The 15968-nt window shown below is 44.9% G+C and overlaps 1 protein-coding gene across 1 annotated transcript in view; it reads right to left on the bottom strand.

Moving 5' to 3' along the window:
* Positions 1-15968, bottom strand: part of dnah9l (dynein, axonemal, heavy polypeptide 9 like) — a 365602-nt gene that overhangs the window by 55617 nt on the left and 294017 nt on the right. The window lies entirely within an intron of this gene.

Raw genomic sequence — 15968 nt, 5'->3', positions numbered from 1 at the left:
TCCTGGGAGCAGATGCGGCGGAGGCGAAGGAATTGGGAATAGGGGATGGCATTTTAGATTAATCTGGCCCTCCAAGCCTGCACCAACATGCTGCCTGTCTCAACTAAAGCTCCCTACCCTTCCGGGGACTGTATCCCTTTATGCCCATCCTATTCATGTATTTGTCAAGACACCCTTTAAAAGTCACTACTGTATCTTCTTCCACTACCTGCCCTGGCAGCGAGTTCCAGGCACCCACCACCCTCTGTGTAAAAAACTTGCCTCGTACATCATTTTTAAACCTGGCCCCTCACACCTTAAACCTTTGCCCCCCCCTAGTAATTGACTCTTCCACCCTGGGGAAACAGCTTCTGACTGTCCACTCTGTCCATGCCCTTCATAATCTTGTAGACCTCTATCAGGTCACCCCTCAATCTCCATTGTTCCAGTGAGAACAACCCAAGTTTCTCCAACTTCTCCTCACAGCTAATGCCCTCCATACCAGGCAACATCCTGGTAAATCTTTTCTGTACCCTCTCCAAAGCCTTCTGGTAGTTTGGCAACCAGAATTGAACACAATATTCCAAATGCGGCCTAACTAAGGTTCTATAAAGCTGCAACATTACCTGCCAATTTTTAAACTCAATGCCTCGACCGATGAAGGCAAGTATGCTGTATGCCTTGTTGACTACCCTCTCCACCTGCGTTGCCACTTTCAGTGACCTGTGTACCTCTACACCCAGATCCCTCTGTCTGTCAGTACTCTTAAGGCTTCTGCCATTTACGATATATTTTCCATCTGGATTAGACCTTCCGAAATGCATTACCTCACGTTTTTCTGGATTAAACTCCATCTGCCATCTCACTGCCCAAGTCACCAACCAATCTATATTCAGCTGTATCCTTTGACGGTCCTCATCGCTGTCCGCAATTCCACCAACCCGTGTCACCGGCAAACTTACTAATTAGACCAGTTACATTCTCCTCCAAATCATTTATATATATTACAAATGGCAAAGGTCCCAACACTGATCCCTGAGGAACTGGTCAGAGCCCTCCATTCAGAAATGCACTCTTCCACTGCTACTCCTTTGTCTTCGATGACCGAGCCAGTTTTTTATCCATCTTGCAACCTCACCTCTGACTCCATGCGACTTTACCTTCTGTATCAGCCTGCCATAAGGGAACTTGTCAAAGGCCTTACTGAAATCCATGTAGACAACATCCACTGCCCTACCCTCATCGATCAACTTCGTCACTTACTCAAAAAACTCAACCAAGTTAGTGAGACACGACCTCCCCTTCACAAAACCATGTTGCCTCTCGCTAATATGCCCACTGATTTCCAAGTGGGAGTAAATCCTGTCTCGAAGAATCCTCTCCAATAATTTCCCTACCACTGACATAAGGCTTACCGGCCTGTAATTAGCTGGATTATCCTTGCTACCTTTCTCAAACAAAGGAACAACATTGGCTATTCTCCAATCCTCTGGGACCTCCCCTATAGCCAGTGAGGATACAAAGATTTTCCTCAAGGCCACAGTAATTTCCTCCCGTGCCTCTCTCAGTATTCTGGGGTATATCCCATCAGGCCCTGGGGACTTGTCTACCTTCATGTTTTTCAAGACCCCTAATACCTCCTCCTTTTGATCACAACATGACCCAAACTGTCTACACACCCTTCCCCAGATTCATCATCCACCAAGTCCTTCTCTATGGTGAATACTGACGCAAAATATTCATTTATTACCTCGCCCAGTTCCTCTGGATCCACACATAAATTCCCTTCCCTGTCCGTGATTGGGCCAACCCTCTCCCTGGCTATCCTCTCTATCTTTATATATGTATAAAAAGCCTTGGGATTTTCCTTAATCCTGTTGGCCAATAACGTTTCATGACCCCTTTTAGCCCTCCTGACTCCTTGTTTATGTTTCTTTTGACTTTCCTTGTATTCCACCCTTGCTTCGTATGTTCCCAGCCTCCTGACCTTGATAAATGCTTCCTTTTTTCTTTTTGATTAGGCTCACAATATCTCTCGTTATCCAAGATTCCCTAAACTTGCTATACTTATCTTTCATCCTTACAAGAATGTGCCGGTCCTGAGTTCCCAGCAACTTACACTTGAAAGCTTCCCACATACCAGATGTTGAGTTGCCTTCAAACATCTGCCTCCAATCTACATTCTTCAGTTCCTGCCTAGTCTTGTTGTAATTAGCCTTCGCCCAATTTAGCACCTTCACCTGACAACGACACTTATCTACACTCCCCTGATGCAACTCCATACACTTTTCCCTCCCCTGCACAAGGAAACTCCTGCCTGTGCATTGTTCTACCATAACAGGCACATTCTCTAATCACCTCATATGGCTATCACTTCACAGCCCTCTTTAATGCAGGAGAAAAGTGCACACAGTGCGACAACCTAATCGTGATTGGAGAAATCAGGGGTCACTTGCTCACCCTGCCTCCATTCCAGGAGGACACACTGGAGGTGGTGAATTGGTGGTAAATCGTGGCCTTGGCTCGTAGCAATGCTGCAGGACTTATTGCAAAACATTTCTTCAAACTTGATCCTCCTTGTCCATTCTTTCACTCACCATAACTCTGCCACAGCATCCTTTTTTTTTCATTCCTTTGTGGGACATGGGCATTGCTGGCTAGGCCAGCATTTATCACCCATCCCTAGTTGCCCTTGAGAAGGTGATGATGAGTTACCTTCTTGATCCACTGCAGACCACTTGCTGTGGGTTGACCCACAATGCTATGAGGGAGGGAATTCCAGGATTTTGACCCAGCGACAGTGAAGGAATGGCAATATATTTCCAAGTCAGGATGGTGAGTGACTTGGAGGGGAATTTGCAGGTGATGGTGTTCCCATGCATCTGCTGCCCATGTCCTTCTGGATGGAAGTGGTCACAGGTTTGGACAGTGCTGTCTGGGAATCTCGTGAATATCTGCAGTGCATCTTATAGATAGTATACACTGCTGCTACTGAGCGTCAGTGGTGGAAAGAGTGGATACTGTGGATGTAGTGCCAATCAAGCGGGCTGCTTTGTCCTGAATGGTGTCAAGCGTCTTGAGTGTTGTTGAGGCCTACCCATCCAGGCAAGTGGGGAGTATTCCATTACACTCCTGACTTGTGCCTTGTAGATGGGAGATGGGCTTTGAGGAGTCAGGAGGGTGAGTTACTCGCTACAGTATTCTTACCCTGTCACCTGCTCTTACAACCACTGCATTTATGTGGTGAGTCCAGTTGAGTTTCTGATCAATGATAATTTCACAAGATGTTGATAGTGAGAGATTCAGTGACGGTAACACCACTGAATGTCAAAGGGCGGTGGTTAGATAGTCTCTTATTGGTGATGGTCATAGCCCGGCATTTGTATGGCATGAATATTACTTGCCACTCATCAGCCCAAGCCTGAATATTGTCCAGATCTTGTTGCATTTGGACATGGACTGCTTCAGTATCTGAGGAGTTTTGAATGGTACTTAACATTGTGCAACCATTGACGAACATCCCACTTCTGACCTTATGATGGAGGAAAGGTCTTTGATGAAGCAGCTGAAGGTGGTTGTGACTAAGACACTACCCTGCAGAACTACTGCAGAGATGTCCTGAAGCTGAGTTGACTGACCTCCAACAACCATGACCATCTTCCTAACCACCAGAGAGATTTCCCCTGATACCCATCGATTCCAGTTTTGCTAGGGCTCCTTGATGCCACACTCGGGCGAATGCAGCGTTGATATCAAGGGCTTTCACTCTCACCTCACCACTGAAATCCAGCTCTTTTGCCCATGTTTGAACCAAGGCTGTAATTAGGTCAGGAGCTGAGTGGCCCTGGAGGAACCCAAACTGGGCATCGCTGAGCAGGTGCCGTTTGATGACACCTTTCATCACTTTACTGATGATCGACAGTAGACTGATAGGGTGAAAATTGGCCAGGTTGGATTTATCTTGCTTTTTGTATACAGGATATACTTGGGCAATTTTCCACAGTAGATACCAGTGTTGTAACTGTATTGAAACAGCTTGGCTAGGGGAATGGCAAGTTCTTCAGCACAAGTCTTCAGTACTATTGCTAGAATGTTGTCAGGGCCTGTGGCCTTTGCAGCATCCAGTGCCTCCAACTGTTTCTCGATATCACGTGGAGTGAATCGAATTGACTGAAGGCTGATATCTGTAGTGCTGGGGACCACTGGAGGAGGCTGCAATGGATCATCTACTCGGCACTTCTGGCTGAAGATTGCTGCAAAAGCTTTAGCCTTATCTTTTATACTGATGTGCTGGGCTCTTCCATCATTGAGGATGGGGATATTTGTGGACCCTCCTCCTCCAGTGAGTAGTTCAATCATCCAATGTCATACACAACTGGATGTGGCAGGACTGCAGAGCTTAGAACTGATCCGTTGGTTGTGGGATTGCTTAGCTCAGTCTATCACTTGCTGCTTTCACTGTTTGGCGTGCAAGTAGTCCTGTTTGGTAGCATCACCAGGTTGACACCTCATCTTCAGGAACGCCTGGTGCTGCCCTCCTGCACTCTCCATTTAACCAGGGTTGATCCCCTGGCTTGATGGTAATGTTTGAGTGGGGCATACATTGGGCAATAAGTTACAAAATGTGCTGGAGTACGAATATTGATGGCCCACAGTGCCTCATGGATGCCCAGTCTTGAGTTGCTAGATCTGTGCAAAGTGTGTCCCATTTAGCACAGTGATAGTGCCACACAACATGATGGAATTATTCTCAATGTGGAGGCTGGACTTCATCTCCACAAGTACTGTGCTGAGGTCGCTTTTACCAATACTGTCACGGACAGATGCATCTGCAGCTGACAGATTGGTAAGAATGAGGTCCAGTATGTTTTTCCCTCTGTTGGTTCCCTCACTACCGGCCGCAGACCCAGTCTAGCAGCTATGTCCTGTAGGACCCGACCAGCTCGATGTTTACTCTGAAGCCACAAGACGTCATGGGGTCCGGAGTCAATGTTGAGGATTCCCAGAGCAACACTCTCCTGACTGTATACCACTGTGCCGCCATTTTTGCTAGGTCTGTCCTGCTGGTGAGACAGGACATATCCAGGGATGGTGATGGTGGTGTCTGGGACATTGTCTGTAAGGTATGATTCTGTGAGTATGACTATGTCAGGCTGCTGCTTAACTAGTCTTCGACACAGCTCTCCCAAATTTGGCATCAGCCCCCAGATGTTAGTGAGGTCGACAGGGCTGTTTCTGCCGTTGTCTTTTCCGGTGCCTAGGTTAATGCCAGGTGATCCATCCGATTTCATTTCTTTGAAATTTTGTAGCGATTGGTACAACTAATGGCTTGCTGGGCCATTTCAGAGGTCAACTGAGAGTCAACCACAATCCGGTGGGTCTGGAGTCACATGTAGGCCAGATCAGGTGGCAGATTTCCCTCCCTTAAGGATATTAGTGAACCAGATGAGCTTTTCCAACAATCGACAATGATTTCATGGTCATCAGTAGATTCTTAATTCCAGATTTAACTTTTATTGAATTGAAATTCCACCATCTGCTGAGGCAGGATTTGAACCTGGGTCCCCAGAACATTATCTGGGTCTCTGAATTAATAGTCTAGCAATAATACCACTAGGTCATTGCCTTATAAAGTCATAATAGATTCATAAATCATAAAATGTCAGAGAAGTAGGCCATTTAGCTCGCTTAGCCTGCTCCACCGTTCAATGAAATCATGCCTGATCTGATAATCCTCAATTCCACACTCCCAACTTTTCGCTCTAACCCTTGATTCCCTTATTGATTAAAAATCCATCTCAGCCTTGAATACACTTAATAATACCTCGACAGATTTCTGTAATAGAGAATTCCGTGCACCCTCTATCATCCGAGAGAGGAAATTCCTCCTCATCGCTGTCCTATTTGGACAAACCCTTGCATTGAAATTATGCCCTACGATCATAGATTCTTTCTCAAGGAGAAACAATCTTTCCACATCTACCTTTGTCAAGTCCCCTTAAAATTTTATATGTTTCATTGAGATCACCCCTCAGTCTTCGAAACCCCAAACACAATCTACTTAACATCTCCTCATAAGGCAACTCCTCCATACCTGGGATCAACCCAGTGAATCTATATGGATCGTCTCCAATGCAGTATACCTTTCCTTAGATAAAGGGACCAAAAACTGTTCATCGTATTCTCTGTGTGATCTAACTCGTGCCTTGCATAGTTTTAACAAGACTTTCGTACTGTTATACTCCACTCTCTCTGAAGTAAAAGTCAATATTTCGTTTATCTTCCCTATTGTGTGCTGAGCTTCTGCTAGTATTTTGTGATTTGTGTACGAGGACACCCAAATCGCTTTGTGCTGTAGCTTTCAGCAGCCCTTCTTCAGTTAAATGTTATTGAGCCACTCTGGCCTTCCTGTCAAAGTGCATAACTGCACATTTCTCCAGGTTACATTCCATTTGTCACTCACTTAAACTGACTATATCCCTCTGTAGACTCCTGAAAGTCAACTCACCACTTGACTTTTCAACCATTTTTGTAACATTTGGCACTCTGCATATTTCCTTCCTAAATACATCCAGCGACATTTCCTCCAAAACCTTCTGCAATAGAGAATTCCATGAGTTCACCATCCTCTGAGTGAAGAAAATTTTCCTCATCTCAATCTGAAATGAATTACCAAGTACCCTGAAATTGTTCAGTATAAGGGACCCAATCTGACCAGGAGAAACATCATCCCACCATTCAAACTGCCCAGGCCTCTCAGAATTTCAAACATTTCAACGAAATCCCTTCTCAACCTTCTAAACTCAAGTGAATACAGGGCCCCCCCCCCCCCCCGTTAATCCAAATGCTCCCCACATATGTCAAACCTGTCATCCCGGGAATCAGCTTGATGCACCTTTGATGAACTTTCTTTACAGCAAGTATTTCTTTTATTGGTGTGGAGACCAAAACTGCACACACAGTTCTCCAGATATGGCCCCACCAAGGTCCTTCCCAGCTGCAGTACGTCTCCATTGTTCCTGTATTTAAATCTTCTTGCAATGAAAGTCAACATAACATTTGCCTACCTAACTGCTTGCTGCATCTGCATGCTTGTTCTCAATGACCAGTATACAGGGCACCAAGGTCCCATTGTACAACAAACTTTTCCAGTCTATCATTACTCCTAATTAAATAGTGCTCCACATTCTATTTTTCCTATCTAGGTGAACAACTTCACATTTATCCAAATTATTCTGCATCAGTCATGTATTCGCCCACTTATTCAACTTATCTAAATTTCCCTGAGCCCCTTTATGTCCTCCTCAACTCCCATTCCCACCTAGTTTTGAGTCGTATGCAAACTTGGAAATTTTAAACTCAAACCCCTCATCCAAATTGCTAACATATTAAAACCAAAAGAAGTGTGGGCTGTAAATCAGAAACAAAAACAGAAATTTCTGGAAAACCTCAGCAGGTCTGGCAGCATCTGTGGAGACAATTGAGTTAACATTTCACATCCAGTGACCCTTCCTCAAAACTAATGGTAACTAGGAACATGTTGGTTTATATGCAGACGATAGGGTGGGGGACGGGGTAAGGAGTAAATGATAGGTGGGTATCAAGCCCAAGGAGAGAGTTGGACAGATGAGGGAGTCGATAACGATCTGGCGAGGAAGGTGAATAGCTGTCAATGGGGATTGTTAGTGGCTAACAATGGGTTATGTGTAATAACAGACCATGTGATAACAAGGCTTGGTGTGTGGGGGTAGGGGCAAGTTCATGGCTAAGTTCAAGCCCTAAAGTTATTGAACTCGACATCGAGTTCAGAAGGTTGCAGGGTAACCTTCTGATGTTGTTCTTCCAGCTTGCGCTGAGCTTCACTGGAGCACTGCAGAAAGCCTGAGACAAAGGTGTTGGGCAGGGAACAGAGTGGTGTGTTGAAGTAGCAGATAAGTGGAAGATCAGGGTCTTTTTTGCGACCAGAACGTAGATGTTCTGTGAAGCGTTCACCCAGTCTATGCTTCGTTTCCCCAGTGTAGAGGAGACCACATTGTGAGCAGCAAATACAGTAGACTAGATTCTGGGAAGTGCTGCTTGACTTGGAAGATATGTTTGGGCCCTTGGATACTGAGGAGGGAGGAGATAAATGGGCAGGTGTTATACATTCTGCGTTTGAGGGTGAAGGTGTCGTGGGACTGTGGGGAGGATGTTGTGAGTGAAGGAAGAGTGGACCAGCTTGTTCCAGAGGGAACGGTCCTTGCAGAAGGTGGACAAAGGAGGGGAGGGGAATATGTATATGGTGGTGGCATCTTGCTGGAGGTGGTGGAAATGGTGGCTGATGATTTTCTAGATGTGGATGCTGGTGGGATGTTAGGTAAGGACAAGAGCAACCCTATTGCTGCTGTGGGAAGGAAGAGAGGGGATGAGGGCCGAAGTGCAGGAGATGGGTCGAAAGGTGCTGGGGAATCTTTGGTTGAGGAAGAAGTTGTACATTTTGGAGGCTCACTTGTTGAAGTTGGCAGCATCGGAACAGGTGTGAAGGAGACAGAGGAACTGGGAGAATGGAATGTAGTCTTTAAAGGAAGCAGGGTATGAGGATGTATAGTCAAGGTGGGAGTCGATGGGTTTATAGTGGATATTGGTGGCCAGCCTATCCCCAGAAATGGAAACAGATGTTGAGGAAGGGAAGGGAGGAGTCAGAGATAGACCAGGTGAAAGTGAAGGGGTGGACATTGGAAGTGAAATCGATAAATGTTTCCAATTCCAGACAAGAGGGGGAAGTAGCACCAATGATATCAACCAAATATCAGAGAAAGAGTTGTGGGTGGGGGCCGGAATAGGACTTGAACATCGAATGTTCCACATATCTCATACAGACACAGGCATAACTGGGGCCCATGACCACCCCTCTGAGCTAAGAAATTGAGAGGAGTTAAAAGAGAAGTTGTTCAGTGTGAGGAACAGCTTGGCCAGGTAGGGAGGGTGGTGGTGGATGGGGACGGTTCAGGCCTTTCTTCCAGGAAATAGTGGAGAGCCCTAAGACCCTCCTGGTGGGGGATGGATATGTAAAGGGATTGTACATCCGTGGTAAAGTGAAGGCAGCTGGAGTTTACAAACTGCAAATTCTAAGACTGGCGTAAAGTGTCAGAGGAATCCCGGATGTAAGTGGGCAGGGACTGGACCACGGGAGAAAAAAAAGAGTCAAGTTTGTAAGTGATGAGTTCTGTGGGGCAGGAGCAGACAGAAACAATGGGTCTGCCTGGGCAGTCCTGTTTGTGGGTTTTGGGAAGAAGAGCTGTGAAGTGAGCTGTGCATCTATTCTACTCAATATGTCCTCAAAAAATCCAGTAGATTAGTGAAACATGAGTTCCCTTTCATAAATCCACATGACTTAGTGTAATGATACTGGATTTTTTTTTTGAAAAGTTTCTAGTTATCACATGCTTTATAACAGACTCCAGTATTTTCCCTACATTTGATTCAAGGCTAACCAGTCTTTAATTCCCAGTTTGCTCTTTCGCAACTTTTTAAAACAGTTGGTTACATTTCCCATCTTCCAATCGACAATTTATTGAATTTGTGAAGATGACAGCCAACACATATACTACTTCCATGGCCACCTCACTCTGGGATGGAGATTATCAGGCCCTGGGGATTTATCAGCTTTCAGTCCCACTATATTTTTCAGCCCCATTATATTTTTCAGCACATTTTGTTCTTTTACTAATACTAATTCCCTCCAATTCCTGCTTTCCTAACACTCTGGGATTTTTTGTGCCTTTAAGAGTGAAGACAGAACAAAATTAGACCTTTACTTGCTCTGCTATTTCTTGATCTCCATTAACAACTACCCGTTTCAGACTGTAGGATGCCTACATTTGTCCTCACTGATCTTTTTCATCTTTTTACCTACTTATAAACGTTCTTACCATTTAGTTTTATGCCCCTGCACGTTTATTTTCGTATTCTGTTTTCCCCCCTGAACCGCTTCATTCACCTTTGCTTAATTCTAAAGTGCTCCCTGTTGTCAGGCTTGGTACTTTTTCAAGCAACATTATATGCCTTCTCTTTGGATCTAACAATATCCTTAATTTTTGTTGTTAACCATGGTTGGACTACTTTTCCAGTTGCGTTCTTTTGCCTGAAAGTAGTGTGCAACTGAAGCAACACGTGTTCATTCCTTAAATACTAGCCATTTCCTGTCCACTATCATGACTTTTAATGAAGTTATCCAGTTTATCACAGCTAACGAATCCCTCAAATCTTCACAGCTTCCGTTGTTTATAGATTCGTACATCATGGCAACAGACACTTTAGTCCAACCAGTCTGGATTTAGGACCCTAGTTTTGAATTGGACTACATCACTTTCTGTCCCAACAAAGAATTCTGATGAAGTCACTCGACTTGAAACATTAACTCTGCTTTCTCGGCACAGTTGCTGACAGACCTGCTGAGTTTCTCCAGCAACTTCTGTGTTTGTTTCAGATTTGTAGGAAGTAAATTTGCTTCAGATTTCCAGCACCTACAGTTCTTTGTCTTATTTAAGAATTCTATGGTGTTGCACAGTTATTCCTAAAGGATCTTGCACAACTAGATTATTAATTAACCTCTTCTCAATACATACATTTAGGATAGCCTACCTCAGGCTGTTTCCTCAATGTACAGGCTTTAAAATCCGCCTTGTACACATTCCAGGAATTCATCCACCAGAGTATTATTGCAAACATGGTTTCCAATCTATACTGAAATCACCCACAATTACATAGCTCTCTACTTTTCTTTTCAATGCCATCCCCTACCTCCCCACTACTGCTTGGAGGCCTGTACTCAACACTTACTAAAGATTTCCGCACATTATTTTTCCTTAGCCCCATCCAGACTGATTTCACTTCTTGATTCTTGCATGAATATCCTTTTCACTACTGCATTCATTGCATCTTTCGCTAATAAAGTGACCTACTTCCTTTTCCATTTGTCTTGTCCTTCCTAAAGGCTGAATACCCTTGGATGTTCAATTCACAGTCTTGGTCATCCTGCAGCCATGCCTCTGTATTCGCTATCATGTCATATCCGTGTAAAACTATTTGTGCTATTAATTCAGGGAGACAATGATATGGTATCATTGCTGGTAAGTTTTGGAGGCCAGGGTCCAAATCTCATAATAGCACATGGTGGAATTTGTATTAAAAATCTGGCACAGTGGTATAACAGTCAGGAGGGAGTTTCCCTGCCAGTCCTCACATTGGCTCTGACCCCATGAAGTCTCATGGCATCAAGTCAAATATTGGCAGGAAAATCACCTGGTCGTTATCAAGCACTGTCCCCAAATTCCACCCCCACCCCACTCCAATTAATCAGGACTCCTCCCTGTTGAATACAACTTGGAGAAAGTGGCAAGTACCACTGGGGGTGGCAAGGTCACAGAATGCACTCAGGATGGGATCTTCTATTTCTACCACCAATGATGGCTTAGCAGCACAACTACTAACCGAACCAATTGAGTCTTGTAGGACATAACTGCTGGAGGGTCTGCTACAGGTGGTGAGGGAACCAACAGGAGGGAAAAACTTCATTCTCATTGATCTGTCTATGTCTGATGCACCTGTACTAGATAGTAACAGTAAAAGTGACTACCATGTACAATCCTTACAGAGACAAAGTCCTACCTTAACATTGATAATACATCGTGTTGTGTGGCATTATTACTGTGTTAAGTCGAACAGATTTCAAATGAGCAAAATGCCCAGGTACATCCTGAATACAAAACAGGAGCATAAATTCAACACCGCCAATTACCCCCATCAGTCTCCTCTCGATCGTCAGTAAAGTGATGGAAAATGTGATCAACAGCACTATCAAGCAGCACCTGCTCAGCAATAACCTGCTTAGTGACGCCCAGTTTGGGTTCCACCAGGACCCTGCAGCTCCTGACCTCATTATAACCTTAGTTCAAACCTGGACAAAAGAGCTGAATTCCAGAGATGAACTGACAGTGATTGAACTTGGCGTCAATGCTGCATTTGATGATGTGTAGCATGAAGGAGTAAAAGCTGGAGTCAGTGGGCATCAGGGGGCAAACTCTTCACTAGTTGGAGACATAGGTGATAAAAAAGGAAGGTGATTGGACATCAGTCATCTCAGTGCCAGGACAGCTGCCTCACCAATGACCTTCCTTCCATCGTAAGGTCAGAAGTGGAGATGTTTGCTAATGACTGTACAATGTTTAACACCATTTGCAACTCCTCAAATATTGATGCAGTCTGTGTCTGAACACAGCGAGAGCTGAACAATATTCACATTTAGGCTGAAAAGTGGCAAGTAGCATTTGCACCCTACAAGTGTCAGGCAATGAGCATCTCCAACAAGAGAGAATCTAACCAGTCCCCTTGATATTCAATGGCATCATCCCCACTGAATCCCCTGCTGGCAACATCCTAGGGGTTATCAGTGTCCAGAAATTGAAAAGGACCAACCACATACGTGCTGTGACTACAACAGCAGGTCAGAGTTTGGGAGTCCTGCAACAAGTGTCTCACCTCCTGACTCCCCAAAGCCTGCCCATCATCTACAAGGCACAAGTCAGGAGTGTAATGGAATACTCCCCTCTTGCCTGGATGAGTGCAGCCCCAACAACACTCAAGAAGCCACCATCCAGGGCAAAGTAGCCCACTTGATTGGCATCATGTCCACATTTTCACCAATACACAGTAGCAGTAGTGTGAACCACGTACAAGAGGCAATGCAGAAATTCACCAAGGCTCCTTGAAGAGCACCTCCCAAACCCATGACCACTTCCACCTAGAAGGAAAAAGATGGTAGATATAGACAACACAGTGTGGAGCTGGAGGAACACAGCAGGTCAGGCAGCATCAGAAGAACAGGAACGTTGACATTTTGGGTCGGGACCCTTCTTCAGAAATGGGGAGGGGGAAGGGAGCTGGGAAATAAATAGCGGGAGGAGGGGTGGGGCAGGGGAAAGGTCAATGGGATGGTGATTGGTGGATGCATGTAGGGAGTGGTGCAGTTTGGTCAGTGGGATGGTGGGGTGGATAGGTAGGAGAGAGATGGACAAGTTCCTCTCTAAAGTACTCACCACCCTGATTTTGAAATATATTGTCATTCTTTTAGTATCTCTGGGTATAAATCATGAATTCACCAACACCCCTCCCCCCAGGGCATTGTGGTCTACCTACAGTAAATGGACAGTAGTTCAAGAAGACAGCTCACCACCACCTTCTCAAGAGCAACAAGGGATGATCAATAAATGCTGGCCCAACGCCATCCATGTACCATAAATGAATTTTTGAAAAATGTTTACTTTTCTGGATGGCTGGTTTACAACACAGAGCAACGCCAACAGGGTGGGTTCAATTTCTGCACCAGCTCAGATTACCATGAATCACAAAATCCCCTAATGTGTGGAAGCAGGCCATTTAACCCATTGAATCTACACTAACTGTCTGAACAGCATCCTACCCAGACCACCCTAACCCTGTAACCCTGCACTTCCCATGGCTAATCCACTTAATTTGCACATCTTTGGTGAAGGATTCTCCTTCTCAACCTCTCGCCTTGCCTGAGGTGTGGTGACCCTCAAGTTAAAACAACACCAGTCATCACTCTCAAATGAGAGAGCAGCCCCATGGTCTGGAAGGACGATGATGACTTGACCTTTTACCTCATTGTGAATCCTCCATTCATTCAGGTAGTAACTTTAGACTTGTCCTTTTGACATTCTCATTAGTTTTTGTACTCCAGCATTGTTTGCTGCTAGCCGTCATTTCCTCCGCTTTCCTATCCTTGTTTCTGTCACATTTATCACTCTATTTAGGGCCCTGTCTGCCTGCCACTGTCATATAAACTCTCCCCCACCATACTAGCGATCTCGTCCCTGCAAGGATATTGGTCCTTATCCTACTGTAGTGCAACTCATCCAACCTGAAAAGACCTCATTTCCCCCAGAATCGATCGCACACATTCATTCGGCCTACTTTCCTACTCATGATTTCACCACCACATGGCACTTGGAGTAATCCTGAGATTACTACCTTTGAGGTTTGGCTTTTTAATTTATTTCCTATCTCCCTATATTCTATTTGCAGGACCCCACCCTCTCTTTAATCTATGGACTACTACTCCTGTTCTCCCTTCACCTTCAGAATGTCCTCCAATTAATCAGTGACATCCTTAACCTTGGCACTAGGGAGGTAATCCTGGTGTCACACTTGTGACCACAGAAACATCTGTTTGTTTCCCTTATGCTAGAATCCCCTACTATTATTGCTTTTGCACTCTTTTTCTCTCCTCCAGCCATTCCTGGTGCCACGAACCTGGCTCTTGCTGCATTCCCCTGAGACACCATCTCCCCTGGCAGTATTCAAAATGAAAAACCTGTCAGAGAAAGATAGACACGGTCCTTGCAGACTGCTGCACTATCTGCCTAATGTTTTTACTCTGTCCAGTGGTTAGAGGCCCTTTCTGGCTGTGCACTCTTTACCTGTGGTGTGGCTATCTAACTGTATGTGCTATCCACAACGATCTCAGCCTGGTGGATGGTCCACAGTGATTCCTGTCGCTACTCCAGATCAGAAATGCGGATTTCCAGTAGTTGCAGTCGGACACACTTCCTGCACATATAGTCACCCTGAACATGAAGTGTTCCTGACTTCTGTCATCATACAGAGAAGCATCTGATCAGGCCAAGCTGCCTTGTCATGACTTACCCTTAAATTATTCTCTTTTCACTTACTTCCTTTCAAAAACAAATGTCAAATATATACCAGGGATCTTACCTTACTGCTTGTCAAGGAGACTTCACCTTATCTGCTCCTCTCAGTGATGCTGCCTGCCTGCCTGCCTGCCACGAGGGCTTCACTTCATCTGCTCCTTTCAGTAATGTTGGCTGCCTGCAATGGGGACTTCACCTGTTCCTCTCAATTGCAATGTAAGCTGTTGGTACACTCCAAAGTGTAGCGCTGAGGTAGCGAAAATTTCTCCAAGTGAGTTGGAGATGTTGTCAGGATGGTATGGTGAGGTTAGTGCATGTCCAATACCAATCTCCGTGGAGAGAGGATGCAATTGGTCACTGCCCATGAAGTCTGGACTGAGATAGTGGGGAATCCTGGTCAAGACGGAGGCCTAGAAGAGCAGGTGGCAAGTGGACCTGCTAGGTACCCAACTCTGACCTTCATTTGAGGAGTTGTCACCATCTAGTTTCGCTCCACTGCCTGATAAAATATCAAACTGCATATAAATGAGAGACAAAAACAGAAATTGCTGAATAAGCTCAACAGGTCTGGCAGCATCTGTGGAGAGAAATCTGAGTTAACGTTTTGGGTCCAATGACCCTTCCTCAGAACAAAATGAGGTGAGATTAGGTAGTAAAGAGAAGTCAATGCATGCAAATAGGCCTGTCACTAGTTATTAGTGAGATTTGTGTCCTCGCTGCTAAAAACTTGGGTGGAAAATTGGACAACTTTCTTGATGCCAAGAATCTCGTTTTTTTTTTCTTGCCATACTTTATCAACTGACTTGCTATTACCCATGTATTTCAGGGGCTGAAAACATTCTGTCCAATGTTTTGAGTTTAAGGTAACAGCCTGGTCTGTACTGTGACTTTAGTGAAACAAGCTGTAAGATATCAAATGTGTATTTTGTCATTACAGCAATCCCCAGTCAGTACCTCATGGCAGAGGTCACATGACTATAGCAAGCCATAAGGTACATTGACACAGACTGCATTTCTATCCCAAAGATATCTACCCTCTTCTGAATTTCCTCCACCTTCCTATTCACAGACACATTTAAAACCCCCCAGAGCTCCACTACAACGTTTTATCATTAAGGGAACTTTTCTAAAAGTTGAATCAGAGATAGTAGGAACTGCAGATGCTGGAGAATCCGAGACAACAAGGTGCAGGGCTGGATGAACACAGCAGGCCAAGCAGCATCATAGGAGCAGAGAGGCTGACGTTTCGGGCCTAGACCCTTCATCAGATGAAGGGTC

This window comes from Rhincodon typus, chromosome 7 (genome assembly GCF_021869965.1).
Source record: "Rhincodon typus isolate 14 chromosome 7, sRhiTyp1.1, whole genome shotgun sequence".
Lineage (NCBI taxonomy): Eukaryota > Metazoa > Chordata > Chondrichthyes > Orectolobiformes > Rhincodontidae > Rhincodon > Rhincodon typus.
The sequence above is the reverse complement of the archived record's forward strand: the minus strand, read 5'-3'. Positions and strand labels throughout refer to the sequence as shown.